The 18,612-nt window shown below is 37.1% G+C and overlaps 1 pseudogene; it reads right to left on the bottom strand.

The window, feature by feature from the left end:
- Positions 1 to 4,895: 4,895 nt before the first annotated feature.
- Positions 4,896 to 10,947, bottom strand: LOC140532007 (conserved oligomeric Golgi complex subunit 8 pseudogene; annotated as a pseudogene).
- Positions 10,948 to 18,612: the final 7,665 nt, after the last annotated feature.

Below are 18,612 nucleotides of genomic sequence, written 5' to 3'. Positions count from 1 at the left end.
AAAAATTTAAAAATTATGGGACTGCCTGAAAGCCATAATCAAAAAAAGAGGCTAGACATCATCTTCCATGAAATTATCAAGGAAAACTGCCCTGGTATTCTAGCATCAGAGGGCAAAATAAATGTTTTAAAAATCCACCTATCAGCTCCTGAAAAGACCAGAACACAGAAACTCCTAGGAATATTGGGGCCAAATTTCAGAGTTCCCAGATCAAGGAAAAAATACTGCAAGCAGCTAAAAAGAAATAATTTTAGTATTGTGGAAATGCAATCAGGATAACACAGGATTTGCCAGCTTCAATATTAAGGGATCGAAGGGCTTTTAAAGCATTAGTGTTTTTTTTTTTTTTGATGTGTGCATATACACACAATACTTCAATACATAAACATGAATCCATGAATGCAACCATTAAACAGCAATTTAAGCAAAGAAATGGCCTGAGTCTAAGGTTTACCTTTGAGACCTTCTGCCTTTGAGACGTCTCAGAATTCTAGGCAACTCTGTAAGATGATAAGTTGTAGAGAGTGTTAGCAATCTGCATTGTTACAAAAATTCCACTATACCAATTAAATATCCATTCCACTCTACATCCCCTATCTTATATGGTTAGTATTAGGAATATCTGATGATCTATTTCTGTAAAATGGAACCACCCTATGAGGTGTTCTTGTTTATCCCTACAAATCAGTCTTAACTTTAGGGAGGACAAATCATTTTTGCCAATTAGTGTCTAATGCATAAGAGACAAATTGAACAGATGTATGCTGAACTCAGTATAGACATAAATATATATTTCAATCATTTGTCTCTTACTTACTTTTGCAACTGTAATTTATGGTCTTTTAAAATTAGAGTGTATAACAGATGGTGAAGAGCTAGTTTAAAATGATGTTTGCTTTAATATAACCTACTCTGCCAAGTGATCTCTTACCATCATATTTGATTTACTTGTAGTACAATTTATTTTCTCTATTAAAATACATTGAATGAAATGAGCATTTGGACATCATTTCCTGTAGTATTACACTTACATCAAGGGGATGTCGCTATAGTGTATTCACTCTGTCTAAAGAAAAAGAGAGGAAGAGGGATGCTTGTTAGGTGACTAAGAAATCACATTTTGTCAAATGACAAGATTTCCCTCAGATAAGAAATTAAATTTCTCTCCCTGTCTTTCTTTATTGGAAGAGTGGTCTGATATATCTATGAATCTGAGCATAATGGTATTTTAACTAAAATTGATTTCTAATAGAGGAAATTAATGGCTTCAGATGTTACTTTAGCTCCTGATTGCTGTGCCATTATGTTTGTAAATAATGAAGAATGGTATGTATGGGAATAGAAACACAGAATAAAGCAGTCCAGGATTCTATTTTCCAGGATTCCATTGACTTATTTTGAAAGAAGTACAAAAACTCATTTTGAATCAGAAGAAATTTCTATGTATCATTTCTTCAGACACAGTGACTATGGAACACTAAAGCTGAGTGACCAAAAGCTTCCTTTAATAAAATGAGCAACTCTTAAAAAATTGTTCAGGTTAAAGTCTTTCTTGTGTGGTGGCTTTTAAACAATTCAAAATATTTTATAAAGGAATGATATATCCTAAAATCAATAATTTACGGGTTAAAATATTTTAGCTAGAAATGGACAATTCCATGAATTTAATATTATCAAATCTTGACCAGTATTTTTTTTTGCCTTTCACTTTTTTTCATTGACTACAAGTTGCTAGAAATGACACAAACTCCATAAAGAAAACTCTTCAGGAAGATGAGTAAATGGGAGCACAGTACTTATCCTAAGTATTAAATGACTATCCCAGACTAGTTCCTGTAGATTTCATACCTTGTTAAGATCCAGATATGTGAGAGGTAGGATCACTCTGTCAAAAATTACTACTGAAGGGTGGAGCCAAGATGGTAGAGGACTCACCTGATCTCTCTCACAAAGCCCTTCAAATACCTTTGTGCCAGGCCTAGAGGCCTGAGGGCTACCCGAGACTTACTTTACCTCGCAGGTCTTCGGCTGGCCAAACCGGATAAACGTATGAGAGAAGAGACTTTCCAGAGTCGAACAAGGGTTAGGCTTTATTCAGGGTCTCGGTTACATGTGCAGGGGGAACTCTTCCTTAGGAGGGAGAAAGAAATCTCCCAAGGAGGCAAAGATCTTACAGTGAGGGAATGAAAGCAGAAGTGGAAGTGGGGAGAGAGGGGGAAGGGAGAGCGAAGAGAGGAAAAGGGAAGAGGCGCCTTCTGTCCTGTAAGGGCCCCTGCCGTGCTAAGAGCGCCTTCAGGCTTTCCTGACCTTAATTAAGCTCTCCGACCACGTAGTTTGCACCTGAATACCTTGCCTGTTAGAAAACAATAGGTGTGCCCAGATGCAGGCCAGTCTCGAGGGTGGGGATGCCTCTCCCATCACGTTCTCACGGGAAGAGGCGGAAATACATGAGATAGCTCGGTCTCACTCCTCGATTCCCTGCTGTTTCCTGGGGGGCCTCATGAGAACTCTAAGATTTAGAAGTTCCCACCTTTACCCGCCCGAGACTGTCCACATGGAATTGAGCTTCCACCCCCAACACCTTTGAATAATGACAAATCAAATTCTAGAATGGCAGAACCAACAAAGAGGAAGAGTGAAACAATTTTCAAAACCAAGATAACTTAGAGAGTCAGCAGGAAATATCTGTTGCACCAAGGTAAGAGAGGAGAGCAGTCCAGGCCAAGCAATGCCATCATAGACCTGGCCCCAAGAAATCAGGAGTAGGCCTCATGACAATTAAATCAGGAGCAGCTGTGGCAATTTCCAGAACTTTCAGCCCACAGACTCTAAAGATAAACTAGAAGGTCAACAGGAAAGGTCTGTCACACACCTGAGTGAGAATGGAGAACAGTCCAACACAGACCCAACAAACTAGGAGAAGAAATAGTCGTAGCTGCTTCTGGAGCTCTCAGCCCACAGATTGTAAAGTGTCTGAACAACTGGTCAGAAGAAGATCACAGGGGTCTTTTGGCTAGCACTGAGGTAAGACTCTGTTGCTTTGCCCATACTGAGATTAAAGTTGAAGTGCTGGGTGGCGCTCCCAGGGCAAGCAGGAACACTAGCACAACAGAGCTTACAGGCCATAGTAGAACAGGGACTGTCATCAGACTTCCAGGACAGAGAATAGCATTTGTGGTCACTCACAGACCAGAGTACAGGCCAAAAGACTAACAAGCACCTCTCCTTAAATCATACCACCTTGAATGAACTGATAATGTACAGGTCCGTAAAAGAATTTCTTAACACACTTGCACAAAACCCTTGAGACTTGGGAAAGTGCACACTTCACCCTGGAAGTGACAAAGAATTTTATTTTAACAAAGAATTAAAAGTCACATACTAGGCTGAGGAAATGAAAAAAAAAAAAACAACAGAAAAACTACTGACCATAGAAAGTTAATATGGTGACAAGGAAGATCAAAATACACATTCAAAAGATTACAAAGTCAAAGTTCCTATATCCAAATATCCAACAAAAATATGAATTGGTCTCAGGCCATGGAAAATCTCAAAAAGGATTCTGGAACTCAAGTAAGAGAGATACAGGAAAAATTGGGAAGACAAATGAAAGTGATACAATAAAATCATAGAAAAAAGAGTTGACATCTTAGTAAAGAAAACATACACACAGAGAGACACACAAAAATACAGAAGAAAATACCACCTTAATAAACAGACTAGATAAAATGATATAAGAGGTACAAAAAGACACTGAGGTGAAGAATGTCTTAAAAAGAAAAGTTGGTCAAATGGAAAAGGAGATTCAAAAGCTCACTGAAGAAAATAATTCCTTAAAAATTACAATGGGGCAAATTGAAGCTAACGACTTTATGAGAAATAAAGTAACAATAAAACAAAAAAAAGAATGAAAATATAGAAGACAATGTGAAATATGTCATTGGACAAACAACTGACCTAGAAAATAGATCCAGGAGAGAAATTTTAAAATGGTTGAATTACCTGAAAGCCATAATCATAATAATAAAAACAACAACAACAATAATAAAGAATCTAGTTACTATTTCAAGAATGATATATTTCAAGAAATTATCAAGGACAACTGCCCTGATATTCTAGAGCCAGAGGGTTAAATTTAAAAAAATAAATAAAAGAATCCCCTGATCACCTCCTGAAAGAGATCCCAAAATGAAAGCTCCCAGGAATATTATAGTCAAATTCCAGAGCTCCCAGGTCAAGGAGAAAATGTTTCAAACAACCAGAAATAAATAGTTCAGATATTGTGGAGTCACAGTCAGGATAACAGAAGATTTAGCAGCTTCTACATTAAGGGATGAAATGACTTGGGATACGATATTTCAGATGGCAAAGGAGCCAGTATTACAACTAAGAATTGTCTAAGAATTGTCTACTCAGCAAAGCTGAGTATAATCCTTTGGGAGGTGGGGGAGAGGGATGGACATTCAATGAAATCAAGACTTTTTTTCCATGGCTAAAATATTTATTATTAGATATCTTTATATACAACCCAATCTGTTTTCAAACCCAAAGAGTTACTGCAGGATTTCCTTTCTATGTATGTGTACTCCTGTATCATCTCAGTGACTGTCTCAGAAAGAAGGCCCCAGGACTAGGGATAAATTTAATCACAGGAAGTCAGTGTTGTCAGGTTACAGCACCATTAACTAACTTTCTTCCCACAAAATCACTGCATATAATATATGTCAACCCAGGTTCTAGGTAAAACGACTCAAGATATAGGATAGGGTCAGACAAAACTTGAAGATGGTACTGGGTCTTACAGATGTGTATCCAGTCAAGAAATTACTAACTCCAAGAAGCATGGGTCTGAAACTGTGCTGGAGCTTAAGGAGTAGGCACCAACTCTCCTTTCACTAGGTCCCAGTCAAAGGAGGGTCAGATGGTAAAGGGTCCCTGAGAGCCTTTTCTTCTTGTGTATTCTCTAGAAAAGGCTTCAGGAGCAGATGCTGGACTGGATTGTTGTTCTGCAAGTTCTAGAGCTGAAGCTGTGATCTCTTGTTCCAGTCCTTTCTCATCCAGTAGGAATACTGACTCTTTGGCAAGTTAAAGCCAGAGGATCTTGGATCACTTCAATATTGACATGTCCAAGGTTTCCCAACTTGGAGAGGTGAATGGATGGAATACTCAAAATGTGTGCCATCTGGGTCAGAGTGAAGAGGACTTGGGGACAGCAGTTTAAGTAAGGGACCAAGTCTTCCAGGAAAATGGTGCAGAACTGGGTGAAGAAGTCTTAATCCTGGCTACTGAAGGCTGCCTCCTCTGCCTAGTGAAGGTCAATATTGCTTTTGCTACCTTGTCAAGGGCATCCTCTAGAGAGGCAGTCACATCCTGAGCCAGAGCCACAGGGTAACAGGGATGCAAATCATTAAACATAACCAGAATGTTGTTGAGAAAGCAAGCCAGGGGTGGAAAGTCCAGCAATCCCATGGGGGATTGCAAGGTTCCAGGCTTGGACACAGGGACAGCATCAGGAATTGCACTCTGCAGCCAGATGAGAGCAGACATAAGAGTATAGGAATTCATTTCATCCTGAAACTTCTCTACACCTTCTTGAACTGCTTTTTTCCAAGTATTCAAAGTAACCTACTGGAACCAGGTGCTAGCTGACCCTGAAGATCAGCCCCTACTGAGCTGAAGGAGAGCCTAAAGTAAAACACTGGCCAAGCATTAAGTCTAGGCAGTTGAAGGTCACTCTCCAACACCTGCAGGAACTGCTCCACCTTCTGCAACACACAGCTGTGGAAAATGGCACTCTCCTTCACTGAGGGCTCACTGACAGCCAACTGGAGCAAGAGGTTCTCATCAGAAGATATGGCACAGTACTATGTAATGATGTTGAAAAGGTGGACAAGACATGCCTCAATGGACTTGGTGATATGGAAATAAGGGTCCTCATTGAGAATGGAGGGCAGGAGGGATTGCAGCCATGCAAGAATTTGATTTGCAACTCAGCCTCTGTGACAATTTCCATTCAATGAAGATAGCTGATAACTTAGAGACAGGCAAGAAGCTGGATATTGGTTCAAAGTTCTTGGATCAAATGGCTGAGCAGCAATTGCATAGATTAACAGACCTCATTAACAATGCCCTGGATAACAAGGATGGGAGAATATTTTCTTTCCAGTTTGCACACAAGGGATGCAAGCTCAAGAGCCTCCTCATAGTAGCTATTTTGAACACAAGTGTCCATTAACTGAGGGATCTCTAAGACTTCCAAGACTCTGTGTGCTGGTTTGGAATCAAAGTATTCATATGGCAGTTAGAATCAGGCTCTCCTGCATCCTCCACAAAGTTCAGGCAGGCTACTAGAAGCTGGGCTGATGGTGCCGCAGAAGGCCCCCAAGTCCCAAAGAGTCAGTGGATGCCCTCGGTACATTCTCTGCTGCAGATGGTGGTCTTGTATTTGGCAAAGATCAAGTCCCGAGTCTCCTGCAGCAGCCGCTCCAGCCTCGAGACACTGAGCTCATGCAGGTAGTGCCCAATTTCGGGCCTCTCCCTCCACAGCCCCTCTGGGAACCCAGGAACTGAATTTCAGAACAATGACGCCAGGAGTACCTCATCCTCTACCTCACCCAGCGCCCAGCTGCTGCAGCAGTCCACCTTACCACTTCCAGATGTTTCGCTCACCCCAGCAGACTTGCTGAGTTGTCTTGGGCTAGAAATAGAGAACTTTTAAGCATTCTTAATGGAAAGACCAGAGCTGAATTGAAAAAATGCTTTTCAGATGGAGATTCAAGAGAAATATAAAAACGTAAATAGGAAAGAGGAATTGTGGGGGACCAAATAAAGTTAAATGCTTTTCATTCCTACATGGGAAGTTAATACTTGTAACTCATAATAATTTTCTCATTATTAAGGCAGTTGGAAGGAGTATATATAAACAGAGTGCTTGGGTGTAAATTAAATAGAAATGATGTTATCCAAAAATAAAAAGAAGGGTGAGAGAAATGCGGTGGAAAGAAGGGAAAGGGAGAGGTAGAATGAGCTAAATGATCTTGCAATAAAAGAGGTAAGAAAAAGCAGTGGGCGGGAAGAAGAAAGAAGTGATGGGAGGAGGTGGTGAGCGTTATTCTTATCAGAATTGGCAGAAAGAGGGAGTAACATAAAGCAAATTTGATCTAGAACTCCGAGGCAACTTTGGATAAAAACGATGGGCATTTGTCATACACATACTGGCATGTGTTTGAAACTTGAATATTTAAATGCTTAATTATTATTTTCCATTTTTATCCATTTTAATTGACTGTGCTCAGGCATTTGTTGGAAAGTTGTTGGCAAATTAGTATCCTAGACATAGAAATATCCATAATACTTCTTTAGTGCAATGACATAGAAACTGAGGTCCAAAATTGAGAAATCATTTGCTCAAGGTTATAAGCAAAGACAGGATTTGAAGCCAAGTTGTTTGACTTCAAATGCACACTATAACATTTTTGTCTTAGAATAATTACCCCTATGTGTGTATATCTATATATGTTTATATGCATATATGTGTATACATATGCATATATATATAGCCATCCCATATTAATATGAATTTTGTCACTAGAAAAAGCACAAGAGTCTCTCATAGTGAATCATTGTAATTGCCTTAATCAATATATTTTAACTGTTGTACTATTTACATAAAGTAACAAATAGAGCCAATTGTGTCCACAATTCAAGGTAAATTAATATTTTGAAATGAAATATTCAGAAAATCATTGCTATAATTTATTTTTATTTAAATTATGTAGCTTGTCATTTTATTTCCCCACTTGTTTGCAATACCTACCAAGATTAACATATGTATATATGTGACTATACACATGCACATGTTTGTCTATATCTGCATATGTACACATTCACACACATATATATGTATGTGCTTATATAAATGCATATGTGTATTCTTATGAAAAGGAATAAACTTACTTAACTTTGTCAATTATCATGTTATCATCATTTGCCGATACAATTTTTTTTGAAGTTTCATTGGCTTACTCAAAATTATTTTAAAGATGAGATGAAGAAAACCGATAGCATGATATTATAGTTCTAAACAGTATGCTACAGTATTTTCTTGTGGGGACTATTTCAAGGACTTTAAATTGCATTTTATTATACCTGTAATCTCAAAACTAAAGTGTTATCTTTATCAATATGTTTCTCCCTAAAAAAGCATCTTCATGAACAGCTAAGTCAAGATATACTATCCTTTAGCTGCTAACTCCTTTCAAGTGAATGGCAAAATGGGTAATATACAGGATCTTACTCTGACATGTAAACCAGCTGACTAAAAAAAAAAAAAACTAAGAAGCTTTCGTTTCCTGGATATAACATGAAAAGGGAGAGAATAATACAAATATAAACTTTAACCAAAAAAAAAATTCTACAAGTGAGTAAAAAACCCTGTGAAATGACTTTTTAAAAGAAAACAAACTGAAATCTGTAGTTTCTTTAGTAGAAGGTAACAGATGAAGTGCTTGAAGGATATGGAAATTACCAGAAAAATCACTCATTTTACATATGACCCCAAATGAGCATACATTGCAAGTCATGTATCATACATCTTTATTACAATATACATAAGCATTTTAATCATCAACTTGTTTGAATTTCAAAATGAAGATTCCCACATATACAGCCTTTCCACTAATAAAGGACACTATGATTATAAGAATTTTTATGTATAATGTTGCCTAGCATCATAAAATATAGAACTGCTAAAAATATAACAAGTTTACTTGTGTATTGTAATATTTGACCCTTTTCTTATTAAGAACTAACACTTCAGTTGAAGCCTAAGCTTGTAATAACACATTACTTTAGAAATGATCAAAAAGAGTAGTCTAGGGAAAAAGAGATCTATAAAAGAAAATCAACAATAGTTCTGGGAATTATTTCTAAATGTATTATAAATGTTGTAAAGAACCTGGATTTACAAATCTGTAGAGGAAAGTATGTGTGTATGTATGCTATATGTATGCAATATATGTAGTTGTGTATATATTCACATGCATATACGTATACACACATATATGTATATGTGTGTGTATAGAGCCACACTGTAGTTGTCTGTATATGTAGGTATATGTGTATATGTTACTTTTTTAATGTCATTCCTATTACTTTTAATGAAGATGTTTGTACACAAAAATGATGTATAATGCTATGAAATGGACAGCAGCAAACTGTTCACGTTAGGTAGCAGCCAAGAATAAGGGAGAAGCAGAGGCAATGCTAGAAAGATCAGGCTGGTGTCAGGTATCTTACCAAGGCCTTGGGTTAGAAGAAGCTAAGGAAGCCAACAACATGGTGTACTGGGTGATGTCAGGTGAAATGGTAAGTCAAAGAATAGAGCAATGGACCCAATTTCTTTTTTTTTTTTTAATTTTAATTATTTTTTAATATTTAACGATCACTGCCATACAATTGAGATTTTATCCCCCCCAACCTACCCCCCACTACCCCCCTCCCTCCCCACGACTGCATACAGTTCTGTATAGGTTCTACATATACTTTCCTATTGAGTACATTTTCAGTATAGTCATGCTGTGTAGTCGGACTAAAATAAATGGAAGAAATCATATAACAAATCAAAATAAGATACACAAAAACATACACATACACAAACATGATCTGCTACATTCTGCGAATGACTTCTATATTTCTTTCTCTGAGTGTGGAAGGCATTTTGCCTTAGAGAACCACCATTGGGATTTTATTATTATTTTTTTAAGAAGTTCTTGCGTTATTACAAAATTCCAAGTCTACCAGAAAAAACTCTCGCACACTGTGGTCGTTGCTGTGCACAAAGTTCTCCTGGTTCTGTTCCTTTCACTCAGCATCAGGTCATATAAGTCCTTCCAGGCCTCTCTGAAGTCTTCTTGTTCATCATTTCTTATGGCACAATAGCACTCCATTACATTCATATACCATAATTTATTCAGCCATTCCCCAATTGATGGACATCCCCTTGACTTCCAGTTGTTGGCAACTACAAAGAGTGCTGCTATAAATATTTTTGTACATGTGGGACCCTTTCCCATTTTTATAATCTCTTGGGGATACAGTCCTAGTAGCGATATTGCTGGGTCAAAGGGTATGCACATTTTTGTAGCCCTTTGGGCATAGTTCCAAATTGCTCTCCAGAATGGTTGGATGCACTCGCAGATCCACCAACAATGAATTAGTGTTCCAACTCTCCCACATCCTCTCCAGCATTTATCATTTTCTTGTTCTGTCATGTTTGCCAATCTTATAGGTGTGATGCGGTACCTCAGAGTTGTTTTGATTTGCATCTCTCTAATCAATAGTGATTTAGAGCATTTTTTCATATGATTATAGATAGCTTTAATTTCTTCCTCTGAAAATTGCCTGTTCATATCCTTTGACCATTTATCAATTGGGGAATGACTTGTATGATTATACGTATGAGTCAGTTCTCTATATATTCTAGAAATGAGGGCAATGGACCCAGTTTCTAAAAGACCTAAATTTATATCCAACTTCAGACACTGCTGATGCTGGGAAAGATACTAAATCTCTATCTATCTTAGTTTTCTCATCTGCAAAATAGGGATAATGATTAGACAAACATCTTTAGGTTGTTGTGGTGCACCTAGGTGGCACAGTGTACAGAGTGCTGCCCTTGGAGTCAGGAGGACCCAAGTTAAATTCATCCTCAGACACTTACTGGCTGTGTAAATTATCCCAGCTTGCCTTGGTTCCTCATATGTAAAATGAGGTGGAGAAGGAAATGCCAAGGCACTCCAATATCTTTGCAAAGAAAACCCGAAATGGGATCATGGATAGTAGAACATACCTGAAATAATTCAACAGCAAGGCTGAGAATAAAGTGATAGAATATTCATAAAGAATTTTGCAAACCTTAACTTACTCTAGAAGTGCTATCACCGTCATTGTTACCGTTATCATCATCATCACCATCATCATCATCGTCATTGTCATCGTCATCGTCATCATTACAAGCCAAGCAGAAGAATAAGGAGCGTAGAAATACTTGCACAAAACACAAAATCTAGAGAAGTCTGGATCCAGAGGTTTCTTGAGGATAGGGACCATTTTTTGTCATTGTTACTGTTTAAGCAGGAGGATAGCATGCTTGTCACATGCTAGGCATTTATCTATGTCTTGAAAAGAACTGAATAAAAAAAATCTGCAAGAACAGGTCAAACAAACAACAGAAAAGATATTAAGCTCAAGAAACAAGGACATTGATAATGTGATTAAATTCTTTCTCAGAGAGAAATTTTTGTGTTTGTTTTTACTTTAAATTTCCACATCTTTTGCATATAGCCCCTTTCTTCCACCACACGGCAATTGCCCTAGTTCAGGCCTTCATCATCTGTTTTCTGAATGATTGAAATAGACTCCAAATTAATATCCCTGGACTCAACTTCTTTCCTCTCCCCTTTATCCTCTGGTCAGCTGACAAATTGATATTCTAAAAATATAGATTTAAATGTGTCTCTTCTTTGCTCAAGAAACTTTACTCAGATAAAATACAAACTTCCCTGATTCACTTCAAAATACCCTTTACAATCTCTCTCTTGCCTGTCTTTCTAAAAGGATTCCCCATTACTCCATTTCACATAATCTGCCTTCCAGCCAAGAGGGATTAGTTGATAAACTGGATGAATAAGAATAAAGGACTAATAATGACACCAGGGTTACAAACCTTAGTGGGAAGACTGCTTGTCCTTTCCACAGAAATAGTTATATTGTAAAGAGTTTTGAGTTTTAAAGAAGAGATGCGTTCAATTTAGGGCATGCTGAATTTGAGATTCTTCATAGCCTTCTGTTCTAAATGTTCAATAGTTTGCTTTTATGGGACTGACTGTTGCTTAGGCAGGAGCCTAGGGAAGGAAATATCAGTGAAATATCTGGGTAGAGATGATCATTAAAAGCATAAGAGCTAATGAAGCAACCAAGAGAAAGAATGTAGGAAGAGAAGAAAAGAAGAATGAGGAAAAATCTTAGGGATGATGACAATAAGTAATGATGTTGTTGCATGTTCATTTTTGAAGAAGACCACTGACATCATGGGGTGAAGCCTTGACCTTCCAGTGAATCAGATTTAAGTGAGTCAGAATTGCACAAAGTTGTACGCCTCACTTTTGTATTCCAGGATCAATGAAGTTCAGCAGCAAGAAAAAAGTCAAGAGTACTGATGATGACCTAGGATGCAGTAGATAATCTCGGCTTCTTCAATATCTGACCAAGCTCTGAGTGCTCCTATACCACCTTCTTCAGCGCCCTTTATAGCTGTTGAAATTAAACTGAGAAATAGATGTCAGTCTCTAGGAGGTGAACAAAGGAGGAAAGTTTGACAAAAGTACTTGAAGAAAGTGAAAGTAATTCAGCACTTAGTCAGCAGTGTCAAAAGCAGTAGTGAGTTCAAGAAATATGAGAATGGAGAGAATCATCAGAGTTGGAAATTAAGAAACTGTTAGAGGGAACAGTTTCAAACGATTGATGGAACTACGGCTGGCTAGTTCAGAACTAAGTGTTTTGCAACTCTTTCCTATCCAGGAAAGAAAAAAGTGGGCCCAGTGCTTTTGTCCTTGTGACTAGTCTGCCATCTTGTATTCCAGTCCCTGAATCATAAGATTCAATGATCTTAGAAATCATCTAGTCCATCTTCACCATTTTAAAGGTGAGAAAGCTAAGACCCAGAGAAATGAAGTGGTCTGCCAAAAATTATGCAAGTATCGTAGGGAAGCCAGAAATCAAGGTCCTAGTCTCTGATTCCATATGAATTGCTCAGAATTATAGAACTTCAGAACTGGGTTAGACCTTAAAGGTCATTTAATCTGTCCCATACTTGGCTTCAGTCAGTACCTGATTGTGTTCATCCTTTGTTGCCAAAGAAGACCATGCCATCAGAGAAACGATGACATGACTTACACTTGATTTTGTTTTGAGTGAGGGAGGGTTATGCAAGGTCACCAGCCTCACTTCTCCTCCAGACCCATTTGAATCCAGTGACTTGATATTCATCAGGATGACTGTAGATGACCCAGGATGCACTGGGAGACCGTGGCCCCTTTAGGCCACTGTCTATGCAGGTACTCTGTTGGGGTGAGGTAATGCCCATTCATTGAATAGGCCTGTTTAAGAAGTAGCCAGGGGGTGAACTCTTTAATGAGCAAAGAAAAGAAAGACATCAGGGTGGGAGGAAAACAGCAACAGTTACTAGTTATAATTAGTCTTTAGCCAGGAGAGTCCAGAAGAAAGCCTTTAGGCAAGGGACAGGAGCCCCATGATGTCCGAGCTTCCCAGCACAGCAGGTTTAAGGGGAAGGAAAGGGTGGGGGAAGGAAGAGGAGGGGAGAGGTGGGAAAGGAAGGGAAAGTAGTCAGTAAAACCCAGTACCTGAATTAATGTAATAGATGATATAACCTAAAAAAGGATGTTTTTAAATGAAATATTAAGAAAATCAATGCTATATTTTATTTAAATTATTTAGTTAGTTGCTCTATTCTTCCCTTTCAATTTTCAGTGGTTACCAGTATTTTAATTGCCTTCGTAAAAGGGTTAGCCTGGTCTAGTAGGGTTGCTATATAGGCTGGATAAGAAAAGCTATTACCTAATCATATACTAAGTGGGGGTGGAGAAGAAGGAGGCAATAAGCATTTTTATAGAGCCTATTCTGTGCCAGATACTGTGCTAAGCACTGTATATTTATATTTCATTTGGAAATTTAATTACTTCCTAATAGAGGCCTCTTTTGATTTATGCCCCCATTCCCCCTTATCCAGTGTGATGAGAAGAAAAGTAGGATCTCTCACTGTTTTTGTTTTGGTATAATCACATGCCTCTGATTGAAGCTTGCCTTTATCCACAAAGAGTTATTTATTTATTTATTTTTTTACTAGTAGTAAAGTACAGAAACTAGATTTTCTTTAACTAGAAACAATATATGTATTTGTATTGTTAATGTGATTAAAGATCTTCCCCACCCATTAGTAGGCCTGGGAAGATTTGTTGGAAGGCCCATACCTTTCTTTATTTAGGTACTAGTTCTCAAGGGTCCTAATGCCCTCTGGCTCCAAAAAATGTGTAAACACTCTGAGGATGAGGTTTTGCTTTGGGGCTTGCTGACTGGAAGTGTTTGTTTGGACAGAGAAGACTCTGGGAAGCCTCTGAGGAGCACCATCTCCTCCTCATCCTTGAAAATCTAGATGTTGGTGCTTTCCTCTCTGGTAACTATGATCAGATAGCTGGACCTATCTGTTGATTTATGATATATGTATTATTATGGTCCAACAGTTGGAAGCCATGTCTATTGATCTGAGATTTCTCTGCATTTTCTCTGAAGGTCAGGGTGCTGATTTTTTCCCCTGAACTAGGTGAATGATATATATGCTTGATTAAAGGAGATAGTTAACCCTCAAAAGTTGACTTTCCTTTTAGAAAAGCAGATCAAAAAACCTGTCATAGCAGCCCCCCCCACATGTATGTTGGGGTGCTTACTGCTACTCCCAACTGTTAGTGCCTTCTATCTCTTGAAATTAAGTTCTATTATTTTTGTACATTGTTTAAGTGTCAGTGACAAAGAAATCCTACAAGATAGTCAAATTCTCCTTTCAACAACTTTAATTATAAAATTACAAACTTTTATAACTATGCTATAAAATTATATATAATATCAATTTTATAACATGTTCAAAGTATGGATTATTTTCCTTATAGAGAACAAAGATTCACCTCTTTCTACTTCTATGTGTGGCTACCATTTTTGTCTCATTGGTTGTTGAAATCGTGTACAATAAAAATTCTATAGAAATAAAAGATGGAGGAGAGAAATTATGATATGAAAAGAAAACAGGACATAAATGAAAATATCAATATGAAAGCAAAGAGAATTTATAAATCAATTTAATTTTTTTAAAGATGCTCTAGGCAGCAGTCTAAGATTCTAAGTTGCAGAATATGTTCAGACCTGCATTGATGGAGAGAATTTCCCCATCTCGAAGTTTCTTGTATCAATTAAAGCACAAATCCAGGCCCTATCTATATCCTTAGGTGCAGAAGATACAATCAAAGATAGGTAACAAAGATTTAATTTAAGATTATGCCATCGTTTTTGTAAAAGTAATATCAAAATATCTAAGGTTCAGAATTAATTGAGTTTGACTAGGGAAGGTAAGAACATTTTCCCTCTAATTTCTTGGTGTGTGTGTGGGTGTGTGCGTGTGTGTGTATGGCTGTGTATGTGTTTCTTTAAGTTATAGTATGTGAAAACAAGGAATCAAAGAAATGGTAGGATCCTAGCTTGGGTGGATTGGATGTTAACACTGGTCAACAGAGAAGTCAAAATTTTTCAATTAGTATTTTGCTTCTGTTGGCTTTTCCAAGAATAATGATTGTAAACTTGAAATGTCAGAACCAAAATATTCCACAGAAACAATAAACACAATATATAAGTAGATATGTTCTTGATGTATTCAGTTTAACTGCCTCATCTGAACTATATCAATCAATAAATCAATTAACAAGCATTTATTAAGTGCTGACTATGTGCCAGACACTGTTGTAGGCAATGGGAATACAGTAAAAGTAAAACTATTCTTTTTCTCTATATAGCTTTTATTTTGAGGGGTACAACAAGGTGAATGCTTATAGATACTGAATGATATGTAACACATGAATGTAAGGTAGCTTTGCAAGAAAGTGCAACATTTAAAGGGATCAGGAAAGGCTAATGCAGATGGTGACACAATCTGAGTTTAGAAGGAAACCAGGAATCTCAGTAGACAGAAGTGATGAGGGATTATCTTTCAAGCTTAGAAGATAAGCAATGAAAATGAATGGGGACCAGACATGGAATAGTTGGTGTGCAAATCAGAGTACAAAGAAGGAAACAATTCACATAAGTATAGAAAAGATTGAATGGGACAAGGAAGCAAAAGAGATTTAAATGACTTTGGTGTTCTAGTCCTTTCATATTCTTCCCTAGTCAGAACAATTCTCTAGTCTTGTATTTAATTCAAGTCATCATAGTTTGAGAAGGAAACTGATAAACTAGAGTGTCCAGATGAAAGAAATAAGAATAATGAGAAATCTTGAGTACATCTAATAGGCAAGCCAGTTAAAAGAAGCAGTAATATTACACCTAGACATGAAGATTAGTGGTAGACATCAAAGTTATTTTAAAGACCGTTATGTAAAAGAGAAATTAGTTTCACCCAAAAAGGCAAAATTAGAAACAAGTGGTGGAATTTCCAAAAAAAAAAAAAAAAAAGGAAATTTAGGATTGAGTAGGACCAAAACAAAACAAAGCAAAACAAAACACAGAACTTTCCCCAAACTGCAGCAGTTGAACAGTGTCATATATGTAACCATGATGTAATACATGCACAATCATTGAAGGCCTACAAATAGAGACTAGATGGCCATTGTTCAGGTACATATTAGTGACGATTCCTACAGTTCACAGTTTATATTAGATTGTTTCTGAGGTCCTTTCCTAATCTAGAATTTCCTGATTCTTCTCTAACAATGGATAGCTCATTCGACTTTGATGATTTTCAATCTTCTTATCAATTGAATGTGGGGATTAGAATGGAATGTCCTTATAGTGCCTTTTAATTCTATCTCATATTATTTTGTGAACTACACTAGATATATTATAACCTTATTAACATAAATATCAATTTCCTTCAAAAAGGGTTGATCTGGTATTGTGAATTTGTCATGTAAGCTCACATAAGTTACCAGAAGTGGGAGGAAAAGGAAGTGAATAAGTATGCACAATGAACACACACACACACACACACACACACACACAATGTATACTATATGCCAACCATTGTGCTAATCACTTTACAAATAATATCTCATTAGGAAACTTTATTGATTCCTGCTGGAGTCCTCTCTTGATTCTTTTCTCCAACCCCTCACCCAGGCATTTGCCCTCTACTTCTTGAAATAATGCTATATTATTTTCTACTTACTTTTAATTTAATTGTCAGTGTGCCTGTTGTAATCCCCAAATCTAGATAGCTGATAGAAATAGGCAGATAGATAAATAGGTAGATGATAGATAGATAGATAGATAGATAGATAGATAGATAGATGATAGATAAATAGATAGATAGATAGATAGATAGATAGATAGATAGATAGATAGATAGATAATCACTTTGAATTCATGATTTCTCCATAGAGGGGGCCTCTGCAATTGTGACTTGGTCATTGGGTTATAGTAACTTTTAAGTGTTTTAAAGTTATTTGTTTTTACAATGTTATGATACATACCCATGTGGGTATATACAAACACACACTTATATACATATATGTATACACACACACATATATATATACATATATATGTGTGTATATGCATGTATATACACACACACGCACACACACATACTTTGCTCTCCTGTTTCTACTAACCTCGTTTTGTATCAGACAAGTGTCCTCAGTCTCCCTGAAACCCTCTCCTTCATTATTTCTTATAGCACCATCATAAACTAACCCAATTTAACACAGTGTTTTAGTGAAGATTTACTATAGATATTCCCTGACTTTTGGCAGCTAGGTGGCAGAGTGGATAAGAATGTCAGGAATGGAGTCTAGAAGACTCATTTTCCTGAATTCAAATCTGATCTCAGATACTTAATAATTGTGTGACTCTGGTCAAGTCACATAAGCCTGTTTGTCTCACTTTCTTCATCTGTAAAATGAGATGGAGAAGGAAATGGCCAACTACTCCATTATCATTGACAAGAAAATCCTAAATGGGATCACAGAGAGTCATGCCTGACTCAAGATCAAGACACCTATCAACTATATCATATATATCACAGCCAACCAATGTCAGTAGGAAGAAAGATCAGGATTAGGAAGTAAAATTGCCCAGATTCAGTCATATGTAAATAAGTTTAATTGACTTGACTTAGATAAGAATTGGATTCGATATGTAGAAGTTATAGAGAAGAAGATTATAGTTTACCCAAAGGGAAATCTGCCTGAAGATTAGAGTTTTTCACAGATCTAGGATGATCTGTCTTGGAAAGTATGAACTTCCCATCTCTGGAGGTCTTCAAGTGGAAGGTGGAAAACTTCCTATCAGGGATATTGTATCCATTCTAATAATCATTTATTAAGCATCTACTACATCCCAGGTATTGAACACTAAGAATATAATTTAATAAACATGATCTTTACCCTCAAGGATTTCATAATCTAATGGGTGGAGAAAATGCACAAAAGAATGCAGAAATGTAAGACACAGATAGAGGGTACACCTGGGAATATCTGGAACATATTGTTTGATAGTGAGCTAGAAAATACAGTTTTTGCCCTCTGTAATGAAAAATGTTGAGAGTAGTTTGAAACAGTTCACTCTGGCCCTCCAGTCAGAGGAAAGGTGAGGCTGAGGAAGATGGTTTCCAGGTTTAGCATCATGGTGATTAGATTAGAGGAGATGAAGTTAATCTGGGAAGGAGAGTCTATTCCTTGAGATTGAAACCAGGCAGAGCAATATATGCAGAATGCAGTGAAATGTCTCTGTAGGTATGGTTTGAATTAGTTGACTTTTGAGATCTTTTCTATC

The sequence above is a fragment of the Notamacropus eugenii genome, chromosome 3, assembly GCF_028372415.1.
Source record: "Notamacropus eugenii isolate mMacEug1 chromosome 3, mMacEug1.pri_v2, whole genome shotgun sequence".
NCBI classification, from domain to species: Eukaryota; Metazoa; Chordata; class Mammalia; order Diprotodontia; family Macropodidae; genus Notamacropus; species Notamacropus eugenii.
The sequence above is the reverse complement of the archived record's forward strand: the minus strand, read 5'-3'. Positions and strand labels throughout refer to the sequence as shown.